Source organism: Varroa destructor, unplaced genomic scaffold (genome assembly GCF_002443255.2).
Source record: "Varroa destructor unplaced genomic scaffold, Vdes_3.0 BEIS01000003.1, whole genome shotgun sequence".
NCBI lineage: Eukaryota > Metazoa > Arthropoda > Arachnida > Mesostigmata > Varroidae > Varroa > Varroa destructor.
The window spans coordinates 13257239-13271055 of record NW_019211456.1 but is presented as its reverse complement, the minus strand read 5'-3'; the positions used below and the strand labels follow the sequence as shown (position 1 = coordinate 13271055).

Genomic DNA, 13817 nt, shown 5'->3' with positions numbered 1-13817 from the left:
AGGCAACGGATTGGTACATTTCAACAAAGTTATCTTATCCTAACAATACTGCATACATATATACCTAAGTTTACCCTAATGTTCTTACTAAACACTTCTAGGACCCCGAAAAGTATTCTCATAACAGCCTTGTTCGATCCCACAACCCGTATTACGTAGATAAATAGACAAGAGCTTCACCGTTTTGACAATTCTACAGATTGTTTTTGTTGCCGTTCTCACCGTTTCGTCGACCATGTCTACATGTACGCACGAAAACGCGGCCTTTTCGTTTACTCAGCTCCTTCGTTACCTAAACCATAACGGAAATCGACGTTCACCACCATTGTTCTCGTACCTATTAGCTTGTAATCCTATTAGTCACTGCTCAATTATTAAACGAAATAGTCATTTATAGCTGATCGATTCTGTCAATCGTACATCACCTTCAGACGTTATTACTTGAAACAGTAGCTAGACTGACCCGCTTCCCACCCGTTTTTCTTTCGATGTATTTATCTAATTTGACTCATTAAGTATTGGATTTATCGGGTACGTACAACAGAGTTGCAGTCGTGCCCCTACTTATCCCGTTGCCCCATTACAATGCTCTAACATCAGTTGCCTTGCTGGACTAATTCTCCCAGTCTGTCCCTTTACTACCCCCTTTCAACGATTAATAACCTTATTGCAGTAACTATTACCCTGCTAGAGTAATCCTGTTTCCATTTGAGTGTCCAAATAACCCATTAACTGGAAAATTTAGCCCGCTTGCAGTAAGTCGATCTCCGGCCTTATACACAGCACCAGTTTGTTGTCAAGACTAAACCCAAACGTAGGTGTTGAGTGATTAGTTTTTTGATGACCTACCCTAGCCTCAATAGAGTACTCTCCCAATGTCATTCGAATGTTCCATTTGCTGTTAATCTGTTTCCCCGTATCAAAAATTTCAAAACCCGAGATATACATGGGCTTTTATACCCAAATTATTTCGAGACTGAGATCAGTTATTGTTCTAGGCAGCAGAATGCACGTAATGGTAACAGATGCTGAATGCAAGTAATGGAGCTACTGGGACGTTCTAATAGAAAAAAAAAACAAGTTTACCCTACTATGGCCACGAGTGATTCGAAGAGGCTACTGAGATGACTTTCGCGTGTCTATAGGAAAGCAGACGTGCGGAGGTACGCTGCGCATCGAACCCCCATCGTTATGCCGGGTGCGGCAATCGGAGTAGGTCAACTAACTGTCGCTGTGGGCTCCATTCCACTACAACCATTATAATTATGATCAGTAACGATAGTAATCAACAGCATTTGTTTTAACTATTCTTAATAATTATGTAATAATTTATTATCAGTTTATTAATAATATTAGCATTGCTTTATAATATGAATACTATTCAACAACGAGTTGTCTCGATACAGTTTATTCGTATCGTATGTAACTATACAGTTTCCCACTGTTGTTTATTTTTTTATTTTCCATGCGTCTTAGTTAGTATTCGGTATATCTAACTTCAGCGTTAGGCACCGCCACCTATTTTTTGGTGGTGGTGGTGGTGGTCGTTGTTGAAATAATAGCATTGTTGTTTGTTGTGGTAATAATTTTTAAGTTTGTCGGTTATAGATTTATCCATCTTATGAGAAGTTTGTTTGTTGTTGCTGCTGCTGCTGCTGCTGCTGCGGCTGTATCGGAGCTAATGTATTGTAGCTTTGTTACTAAGAATAGCACTAACTGTAATTTATATACACAACAACGTTGCCAATACTGCACGATTTCGATGCGGTACCAGCTGGTATGCGCAATGAAAAAGCGCAAGTCTACGTATGTATGCACGCATGTATGTTTGATGCTAAACTTCGCATAGTTCGTTCTCAGTAGCGGTTAGTCTAGCCTCACGCGTTGTTTTCAACCTACTATTGGCAACAATAATATAATGCTTTCTGCATCATCATTTAACCCTATATATAGCGTTCGGCACCCTATAAGGGTTACCTTTTTAGCATCGCAGTAATTCAACGGTTACATCGTGTTGGACACACTCGACTCGTAATCATCTAGCATACATCGTATACTTCAGCCTGCTTTAGTTTTCATTTAATTATAGGTATTATCATAATCGTCATAGTAATTATTGTTAGCAATGCGTACCTCAGATCATCGTGGACGTACGATAGACGTCTGTGTGTTGCGATACGTCGGCGGTTAGAGAAATACAATCGAGCTGAACAATGTGAGTTCATTCGTATGCGTTCTGTTAGAACTGATGCCCGATCTGAGAGTGTCAGTATTTACGTTCTCGTCTTCGTCGCTCAAAATCGGCATCATTTAAGGAGTCTCATCACATTAGGATGTCACAAAATTGCCGGACAAACTCATATCTCTTCATAGTTACCTGTTTAACATGACCACCGACATGGCATGACATGCGTTGTCCTACTAGAGACAGACAAATATGTCCTAACTAGACTCTTTTTAGCGTTATTCGTATTATATCACATCGAAATGTGTCTTGCATTAACAATAGGCTTTTATTTGCTGCCGCTGTTGTCCTGCCAGGACCGCTCGATTACAGGACGTAACAACTGGTGTGGCCTCAGTAGTCTTGCTCTGTTGGCCTGGCAACTATGGGTGCTTGTATGCGAATAAACGACCATCAGGCGACTGTGCAGAGATCGACTCGAAGGCCATAATCTCACACCCAATCATCTTTCGTGCTTATTGGCGACCACATGCTGTCCACGCTAGGTTTGTCTACTTCCCTTAGACACATATGAATTACTTGAAAGATCCGGCGAGCTTCGCGTTCGTTTCGACCACTGTCTTTTCTATAGGAGTTGTAATGATGGTGTTTTGTTATTGTCACGACAAACAGATGGCCTTGAAAACATGTCTGTGTAAATAATATATAAAATTCTAAATTACTTCCTGTATATTTATAGCAGTTTCTTAATAGCCGTTTTGTCATGAAGATCTATGATGCAGGCTAGTGCTGTTGCACTCCTGTCGTGTTATAACGAACGTCGCTGATTGGATACGAATACCTCACTATATGAGTCTCAGTATAACATTGTTGCAGCCTACCAACCACTGTTATTATTATCAGGCAATCAAACTGGTGGATCTCCATCTACTCCCATTAGAATCTTATTTTAAACGGCCGTACATCTCTACCTTATAGACTTGTAACTGCGGATCGTTTTAGCTGTATGCGATTTTGCAAAGGGGGTGTATTTGCTAGTGAACCGATAGTAGGCGCAATTAATTCGATTGACAACCTGAAGCGATTAAAATAAAAGTGTCTACCGTGTCGTCGTTGGAGACAGCTTGGTGGCGTTTTTTTCCTGCTTTACGCGTCATTGCGTCGGACGTTCATTTCACTTATGTGGGGTGTGACGTCTGTTTGTGTCGGAGTAACCCAGTTAGTGACAACGGCGGCTGACCCTTTTTTCCTAGTTTGTAGCCATAACGATTTTAGGATTTTGACAGGTGACAGGTAGGAAGGCGTTCCTTAGGGTAGTATTTAGCCGTAATGGTCATTTGGTGTCGTTCATTCCTTTGACGTCCATAGTGACATTCAGCAGCTACGTATCAGGTGGATATTATGGATCAAAACAGCTGCCACTTCTGTGCAAATGCAACGCCGGACAGTATTCACCTTTCTTTTTTTGGGCATTTTCTGGGCTGTTGGTGGCATGCCGTTTTATGCTGGGGCCGCGCGTACGAGGCTGTCGCTTGCGGTGCCTGATTCGCAAGCGACAACCAAACTGATCCGCTGGCGGCCCCGGGCGGAGGCTGCCCGACTCCGTCCTTCCGAACATTATCCCACCACTTCCTCAAGAGATTTGCGTTTCTATTGGAAGTTCGGTGGACTTTAGAATCATTTGGCGGTGTGGACTCCCGGTTGATAAAGTGATCGAGCTTGGATGGAGATTTCCGGATAGCTTGTCAAAATGTAGATAGTTAACCTTTGTCTCGGTGTCGCAATATCAGCTGGCTCGGATCTACAAGGACTGAACTTCGCTCGAAGTAAATCCTATCGGTCATAGCAGAGTCGTTCAATTACAGTATAGTAAGTATATTTTTGCTTTGTTCTAATTAGTCATCGTTGCCTTTGTTTGTTTCGTTCGTCTATTGCTTAAGCGTATTCCAAATGGAGAGGTATAAATATAGTAAGACTATAAGTAGTCGTAGCATGATCATTACAGTAGCTTTAGTTACACGTGGTCTGCTCAGACAATAAACTTCTTATAGTTTTGTTATTAACTGAACGCTGGTTATAGCAGAAGTGTATCAGCATGATTCATCATTATGTGACCGAACTATTCCGGTCGATCGCGGTCGTTTGTGGACCCTCATTGTCCGTCGGCTATTGTTGATTGTTTCCTATTGGCGTTGTTTGAAATGCTTGCTTTGACCCTGCTATTTCAATTGCTTAGATAGGCTATAGAAGCGCTGAGGAATCCTCATGGTGGGTCAAAAAATTCTCAGTGTGAGTCAGGCAATGATGGATTTGCGATCAAAGATATATAGCTTATCCTTAAATGAATCAGACCATCTCTATAATAGACATCGACGCCAATATCCATACCATTTATATCGTGTTCAATTACTGATTGAGCCACCATGGTTTTGAAGAAGCAGTTTTCAAATTTGTACAAAAAGTTTTCTCATTGAGCGTGTATCACGTGCATATACGTCTTCGGGGCCCTGTCTTGCAAGAGCTGCACTGCAAGTATTAGAGGGAGCCCCGAATAAGTCACTGTTTATGCTGCGTGTCAAGTAACCTGCTGTTCTATTAAGTGTTTTTTTTTAAAACCCTGTTGCTGAGCAGAAGCGCGTATCGGTGCAGGACCTGTCACCGTTAGTCTACATGCGTGAGGTGCATCGTGGTGAGGCATGTGCAACCTTGCAAGTTTGCGTGGCTCGCCTACTCATTCAATAGTTGTGCTTTAAGATCTTCTAAGATCGCGTTGCGTCGCCCATTTCGCGTAGCGAAGTGTGCAGGAGGATATCATTGTTAGAGCAGACTGAATTTATGTTCCTTTATTGGTCACATTTATGTACCTAGCTCGTCGGGTCGTACGTAAATCAACCGGCAGCATGTTCGAGGCCAAACTTATCGTGTGTCCTATATCTGTCGCCCTAGTGACCACATACAGCAGCCTGTTGGCTAATGCTATCCCGCGATGCTGTGTCAGTTGTTACCTAACTTGTTTGTGTGGTCCTATTTAGATACGATTGATTCGTTTTACTGTTAGCTGCATTCAAATATGTTCCGCGTGCTATCTGCCCGTAGAGCGCTGGTGGTTTACCGTACTTGTCCGGTACGGTTATTCGCGTCACTCTTTGAGATTTATCTTTCTTATGTCGCGTATGACTCGCTCTTTGGGTATGTTATTCTTGAAATATCTGTTCTGTTCTGCAACTGTTTATTACGATGTATCGAAGTATGTTACGTTAGTAGTACAATATGCTAGCGTCATTGTCTGCTGGTGCGTCGGCGAACAGCCAGTACAAGTGGTTTGTTGCAAGACTCATCTCGAACCCTTTGTCGAAATCAAAGCCGCACCAAAATCATTACTTACTAACTTCGAAGCTAGCAGCAAGTTAATAAAGTAGTTTCCAAGTTTCAAAGCGGGTTGAATGGCAAGGATATATCAGTTTCCATTGTAGCGGTCGCAGCTTTTTTTTGCTCACCGATAATAATATGCCAAGGTAGTTTGCAAGCAGAAAGTATACGTGTTGAGACAGCACCGCTCGCGCTCGTTTACTCAGCCGATAGGATTATAGCTGAGAACAAATGAAGAACAAGAAGTTCACTATACGCAGAAGCCACGGGCACAAATCGACGAAGTAAAGGCACAGCAGCCGCGGTAGCACATGTTAAAAACAGCAGGAAGACCGTAGTCGCACTACGTCAGAGAATGCCCAGTTCAAGCTGCGATAAAGACAGTTATGTTTAGTCATGAGTAGCCCTTACCAGACTCCCAAAAAACATTCGAACGGGACATTGACACGCAAACCTGCGTACGTGCCTCAAAGAACATCGAATGACAGCGTATACAATGAATTTGTAAGTTTCGTTTACTTGCTTGACAGCTGACTGTGGAATACAGATACCGTGCTCCGGCTGAAGGGGCTCCATCTGAGGGCGGCAGCCTAGCTGGCTGAGCAGAAGTGGCATTACACACAGACATACCCATGACCTGCTCACAAATTCTGTAATTGTCGCTGACTGCCACGCCTCGGATGTCTCAATAAAACCTGCTGCAACCGAATGCTATTGATAGAAATCGTTGCTGCTGTAGCTGAACGGACAGATAAACGTAGATAAATATACAGACATAGAGAAGGAGACAGCGTTAGAACAGGTGTTAGATAAAATAAAGCGGAATCGATTAGTTGTCGGAGGCGTAGCTCCTGTAGAGATAGCAGAATCAACGGAAAATGCAAGGAATGAGCACAATGCGGGTGGAAACGCTAGGAAATCATCGACAAAACAACGGCGTTTGAAAGGTAATTCATTTCTTTACCGTTACGGTTTTTTTCCTTCCTTGTACTTCTCCTCTTGGTTTCTCCCACACTTCACAATCGCTTAGTATAAAGAGTGCTTATCACGCCGGACCAGCTCGGCTATCCGCGGCATTGAACACACAGTAAGATTTTTTTATTTCACAACGCAAAGGTACAACACGCACACCAATTTAATTAGATACAATAGCCCCCGAGTCGTCGAACAGCGCTATCACTCGCTCCTTGGCTCACAAGGAGCAGGAAGCCACATTAACTTCAAGTGGAACGATTAGTCGTAATGAGGTATGCGGCAGAGACATGGCACAAGTTTAACTTAAATCAAAATCTATAACAGTAATCAAAAGTGGACTGGTGACAACAAAAATCTGATTGTAAACAAATTCCTAACGCACCCACAGACCTAGACCGAACTTAATGTTCACTCCTCCATTCAACTATCTATATAGGCTTGTTTTTCTAGCGACAAAAGCTTCCGTGGCAATATCGCAATCCTAACTGGATACGTATTCAGCATGAGCTTAGCATTGCCTTAGTCTGAAGGTCGAAGTTACGACAACATAGCAGCGAGAGCGCGAGAACGGTGGTCAAATTTGGGTGTTGCAATTAATAAACAGTATCAATCCATCGATCATATGATGTTGGTCTTAATAAACTGTTGTTGATCGTATTTTAGTGTTATTATTGTTGTCCGTTGGAGTTTTTGCTGTCATAGTAGTCCCTATGATTTCCAGATGGTGTGTTAGATACATGGTTCTTTAGCGGTCAACATGCATAACTGCTCAGGAGCCAGTGGTGATGGATAGGACGAAACCGGTCGAACAAAAAATGGAAGGAGACGATCGATCGATCGTTCGTTCCATATGTAGCGATATACAGTGGTCGACGGCAATCGTATTTATACAATATGACGGTTGCAGTGGTATAGAGACGCGCGTATGAAGTTTGTTAGTCGGCCGGACAGAAACTGGCTGAGTTTCACATAGGACTGTGGTGTTTACGGGTGCTCTGTGTAACACGGGTCGATGGTGAAGACTTCGGATAACCGCAGGCGGTAACTGTTACAGACTCGTTAAGTTTACATATGAGGCAAGTAACCTTTGCTTCAATAAATATGGCATGTAGTATTGACTGCATTGAATGATCCCACGGTAGTTTAGCGCTAACACCGAGGCTGACCTATTCACGTATGATGAAATTGTCCTTCGGATGGTTTAGATGATGTAATGCAGCAGACTGCATTCGGTTGTTCTACGCCTGTGCTGACCTCGTATTCGATAACGACAAACTGACTCTGGATAACACTCATTATATTGCAGAGCAACTGCTACGTGTGAATTGTTGCACGCCTATAATAGTACTGAAAAGTTGAAGCCCTTAAAAACGAAACACATTGACCGCCTATGGATTTTCTTGAACGATCCTAGTGATAATCCTTTCAAGAACTTCGCTCTCAAATTCACAGAGCGCTCTTCTAATATTCAGTGATAAAAAGATTGATTTATTTTTCTGTTTATGCATACAGCCGGTTATGAGCTAGTGTACCGTCTGGACTAGGTATTAACAGACTTCCCGCGTCGTGCCATATTCTCGCTTCTCACCAATATTTGGTCCTTACGTTGTTATTCGTTTCGGTCAACGCTTGAGTGGACAGGGCGTCTTTTCGGCTTGATTGCTGCTATCTACCGGATGCCCCAATTTCAGCCCTCGATATCGCATCTTTCGATTGGGAGCTTCTGGCAAGAAATCGACAAGCGGAAGGTATGTTCATGTCTCTATTTCCCGTGGCGATGACGGTTGAGTTGGGCCGGATCTAGGAATTTCTGTATGGCTCTGTGAGTACCTTTTTCAAAATGCACGTATACAACTGCTGTTATTATTTTTGCCGGATGTCTATTGTTATAATCACTGTCGAAAAAGGTCGTTCCTGTTGTAAAATGTGCTACCATCGTAGGTGAGTGCGTAATTTTTCTTAAGTTTATGCTTTTTATGTACTACCTGTGGTACTGTCATTCACATCTTTTCAGGGTTAGTGTGTGTTAGTCGTATGTGTGTCTGTCAATCAAAAGTTTCTCTGTTTTATGCGTCTGTAGTTGCTGCATCTTCAAGTGCGTAGACCGACTAAAATGTCCCTGCGATTGTGACCTTTTTCCGTTCTATGCATGGCCCATCCATGAGCTAATGTATTTTTGTCCTTATTGTGCACGAATATCCCTATCCATTTTATATATATATATATATATATATACTTATACATATATATATATATATACTTATACATATATATATATACATACATATATAAAGCAGATAGGGATTGTCGCAATACAATACAGCGACAATACCTAGCGAAATATGTGGGAGGTCAACAAACCACATAGTGGACACTGCCCTGTATTTTTAACGACATTCAGTAGAGTAATATGTTTACGTCGATATCATTTCTGCTTGATTAATACAATCATTATGGTGGTAGTATGTATTGGAGCACTGCTCTTTGTTAAGTGTGCTTCTTAAAATGTCACCATCTGGCAAAAGCAACTCGCTCGCTCTCTCTCTCTCTCTCTCTCTCTCTCTCTCTCTCTCTCGCTCTCGCTCTTCCGTTCTCGCACACCCTTCGTTGCTCTTGTTTTTCACATAATACCTTTTAGATCATTTTTGCTCTATCCTCTCCCGCCATTGAGCAATGAACGATAATGGGGGTGGTTAAAATTTTCATATAATATTGGTAGGCAAGAAACATTTTTTACTTGTGTCTCCTCTCGCAGTGTTTTTGTACAATTTGTACACGATGTTCAATTCAAAGTACTCGAGTATCAGGTGCTCCTCTAAAAGTCAGGTCACTTCCGACTCGGTATAAGGCTTATGTGTAGCGTTCCAGGCTCCCCTTCTGGTAAAACGATGGGCATCAAAATTTAACCTACTTTCAGGAAATGTCTCTGATTTGATTTACGATAAATGAGATTCTCACAGCTGCGGTGGACTAGTTCTGGTGGACATTGATTATTATCACTGAATAAAATGGTAAAATTAGAGAATGTCTAAATAGGTTTTAGAGTTTAGTTGAACGAAACCAGGTAATCCGCAATAAAAACCCATGATTTTTTTCCATACAAGAATGCATCCGATACGAATTTACCGCACCTCGATAAATCAGCTAGAATTCATTGTTGAATTACAGCATCATTGCGAGTACACAAAAACAACTTCCGATTATACTTAGGTCGATGAAGTGTTACTAGGAACTTTGTCAGTGATTTGGCTAGCTTTATGCCTCATTCATAGTTACTATTATACGCTATATATTACATTTAAGTTTGATCTACGTTTTAAGTTAGTCGATTTCTGTCATCAAGGAATCTCTCGGATTCATTCGGTCTGCCCGTTTTGTCCGTATTTGTCGCAGGCTATGTTTGTCCAACTTCCGCTGTACAGTTCTAGTTCTGGAACTAGCCTAGTTACAATCTGTTAACAGTTCCGCTATGATCAGTATATTTGCTACGATCGTCAGCGTCTTCATTTGAGAGGCTATGCCGATTGTCGGATGAGTGTTGTGCATTCATCTAATGTCATCGGATCGTCATTTTCGAGCGATTTCCTACTTGGTTTTCGTGTCGCTTGCTCCGCTTTTCCCCCGACTTGCTCACATTTAGAAAAAAACAGTTGAGGCTTCGTTATACATCGTATGTTCATTGTTATCGTGATCGACTGTTTGCTCGTCTCGAGCTTTTTACAAAAACGCCTTCGTTTCTGGCTCCTCCTAATAGTCGATAGTATAGTGTTGTACATACATGCATAGAGAGAAAAGGGGCGCGACGCGGGCCAGGCCTGGACGAACTAAGAAAGGCTCTTTAAATGTTTGTGTTTCGCGTTCAAGGGCTTATCTTTTCACGACAAACTTTTACTCTTCATCGAAATTTAGTGAGTAACATGTTACTGCTGATCCTAATTAGAGAGTGTAGTGGTAATACTAGCAATAAGGAACAAAGAATTTGTCATTCGTCGAAGCTTCTTCATTAGTGCGAAACGATATTATCCAGAGCTGTGAGTCATCGTCATTACAAGCGATCATGATGTTTTTATAATTTCTGCAGAGGTCAAGGCTTTTTTGCGTCTATTAATAGGGACATTTGGTTTAATTAAATACTAGAACTTTAAAAACGTGTACGAATATTTAGAAGTGGCAGTTAATTTCTGTATAGGCTTGTCGGACTAAAATTAACTAGTTTACTAGTAGCTACGTTCGATCATTATCTTGTCGCGTTTCAATTAGGTGCACGTGTCTCTAGGCAGAGTCAAGATATGAATTTGGAACAGAAGACCAGCTCTTAATACCTAAAAGGTCTCTCCGTACGGCTGCGCCTAATCATCTTGCATTTTTGCATGGATTGCCTGCCGTTCAGGGATAAAACCACTTTTGCCAATTGGTATCGGTTAATACAACCGCTAATCGCAAAGTGACTTAAAACGGAAAAGAAATCAGATCGTGACGGTCTGCGCTTTTCTTCAAGATAAAACCGTATCCTCGGCTGTCTTTCCGGCGAGTTACGATATTCCACCAACTGAGAGGAAGAAGCATCGCCGCCAACGTAACGGGTTAGTGTTTAGATTGCGAAGCCTGTATGCGTTCACATGCGTCACTAAGGCACACCCTATACACATACGAAACTATTGTAGTTGTTTGAAGCTCCGCGGTCAATCAGTCTAGTAATAGGGAAATGCAGCGTTAAGCCAATATCTCTACAATCCTATCCTTCACTGACTCCGAGGTTCGTATTTAATAACACCGTACCTTTTTATCAGCGCTGTTATCGATATCTGTCCGGTGTCGTACTTTCTTGTTTCAATTCATACTTGGCTTAGCTTACCTGCCGTCCGGTATTGTTTCGCCAGCTTTCGTGTTGTAATATTTACCCTTCTATGTTTATGCCTTCGTTACCATTACCATTAGTGACATTTATTAGTTGTTTACATAAAGTAAATTAGTTTCCCATCTTATTCTATAATAATTGTTTTTACTGTTAGTTTTAATGTTTGTATTAGCGCAGACGTTCTCTGTTTGTAACGACGCTAGGTTACCGTTATGACGCATTTTCGGCAAGGCATTTACATGAGTTGTTTTCTTTCTTCATCACTCTATAGGATGTATTACCTATATCGTTACATATACGTTTTCTCCCGCCTTCGTTCTCCACTCGTGGACATTTTCCTTTCGATTGTTGCCGCTTGTCAGCAAGCCACTAGCTTTCCGCATGCACTGTTATATCATGTATGCAGTTTACTTTGCCATAGATGTTTATCTAATACATACGAAATGCGACCAACTTCTACCCGTAGAAGAGAAGCCAGGGAGACGGATCGATGAAAATGTTAGCCGCAGGGACACCTATAGTGTCGGACCAGCACATTTGCAGCAACTGGCAACGATAGCTAAATTTCTTTCGTCATGAAAAACGTAGTATCTTTTGCAAAGTAAACGATCGCACCGCATTTTAATCTTTTCCTCACTTTTTCCTTTGTCGCAAGATGTCATTCTGTTGATTTTGTTCAGCAACACAGTCTGCATTTGTTTGTATATAGATTTGGTCGAAAATCATAGATCATACTATTACTGTTCAATGATCATCAATATGTCAGACACGTTTTCGTGTGGTTGCAGCCGTTAAGATCTGTAGTATTAATTTTGGTCTCACCTTAAAATCACTGTTATCATCAGTTATTGTTAGCTTTGCCGTGAGTATCAATAGTGTTCTATTTTTTTTTTCTTAATTTCATATTGATTCTGTCATATTTTCCATTTTGTACATCATTGGGTGGACGACGTACATCCTGCTATTATTATTTTTACCATTAGCTTACATAATGCATAGTGCTGAGGAGCGTGTCACACACATGGCGGCCATGAACGCCCCCTAAAAATCAATGCCAGCGCCACCAACGCTTTTTGCTCTATGGCGCCTCTGTCTGTGTTCTGTGCAGAAACAACAGTTGTAACGGTTAAATTAGCTAGGTTTCCTTTACTCGATTTTCTTGCTTTTCTCCGTTATCGTTCGATCACAGCCATGTAGACCTAATAGGTAAATGTCAACTTAACGCTATCTTACAGGCAAGGATCAACTTCCTCGTAAGCTGAGCGCACATGAATACTTTTGTCGCCGTGGTAACGTATCTACGCTCGCGTGGTCAGGATCGTCTTGAGCAAATGGTGTCGACCACATAAGCCGGTCTTAGTTTGGTCGGCTTTTTCGTCAAAATTCTCTTTTTATTATTGTGACTGTCATCATCACATCAAGCAACTTCAATTTATTACTGCTATTATCATTATTATTATTATTGTTTTCATTATCAAGCAACTTATTTGTGGCCATGATCTGGTTTTCGTGCTGTCCTTGAGGATCGTCCTTTTCAGATACTGAGGATATTACGCTACGGCGATAACGAGCGCTGTGGCAAATCGGTGTGATGTTTCTCGTGAAAACGGTGGTAGAATTAGTATTAGGTGTGTACTTTCGCCGAATTCAAGTTCGATTTGGCCAGTAGCATTCAGTTTGTATGTGCTGGCAAAAGCTTGAATTTTTTGTCCGTCCAGGAACTGGGAGATGTGGATTTCTCCATTGTTGTTACTGCTGATGTTTCCGTTTTTGTTGTTGCTATCGTCGTCATCGTCAGCGTAGAGGTGGTCACTGATGCTGTTATCGTCCTGTTGGTTCCTGTTCGCTGCATCATTTAGGTAGTAGTTGCCCGGAACGGCCGATTGGTGGGGCTAACTGTCATTGTCTGCGGGCATGGCTCTCTCTCGAGAAGCGGAACGTTCCCGATGGTGCAAAGGACAGCTGCGCGGATCTCTGGAGTTGGTTCGGTCATGAACAGGACTACCTCCACTGGTGTCCGTTGTCCCTCTGAAGCGAATCGCTCGCGCACGAACTTCCCCTGACTCACAGCAGTTTTCCTGGAGCAGTAGGAAATGAAAGACAGGAAAGGACATAGAGGAAGAAACAGTCAGATTACGGTAAACTGAAGATGGAATGCCAAAGTCAACAACAAAACGAAATTTTGCTGTATCGCTACTAAACAATGTAATCTTTAGGGCTATTAATTATAACAGTCACTTCTGTATACGTACTCGTGTGGGGTTGTTTTTTGCGCTCGATGTCAAAAAGAGGGAGAGCTCGCATAGAATACGACTATTCTATTATCGTGACGACCTACGGATGATAAGCTCACCTTGGCGTTGCGTTAACAGTTTAGTTGCAACGCTTCACAATAACTATCGGACATAGAGTTTAGGACAAAGGTAAAGC

General features: G+C 41.9%; 1 protein-coding gene across 2 annotated transcripts in view; it reads right to left on the bottom strand.

Moving 5' to 3' along the window:
• Window positions 1–1294: 1294 nt before the first annotated feature.
• The window catches only part of LOC111248405 (glutamate receptor ionotropic, kainate 2-like), a 315895-nt gene continuing 303372 nt past the window's right edge, over window positions 1295–13817 (bottom strand). For both annotated transcript variants that reach the window (XM_086985510.1, XM_022800707.2), the window contains one exon: window positions 1295–13465. The gene's annotated coding sequence lies outside the window, so the exon portion shown is untranslated. The remainder of the gene's footprint in view (window positions 13466–13817) is intronic.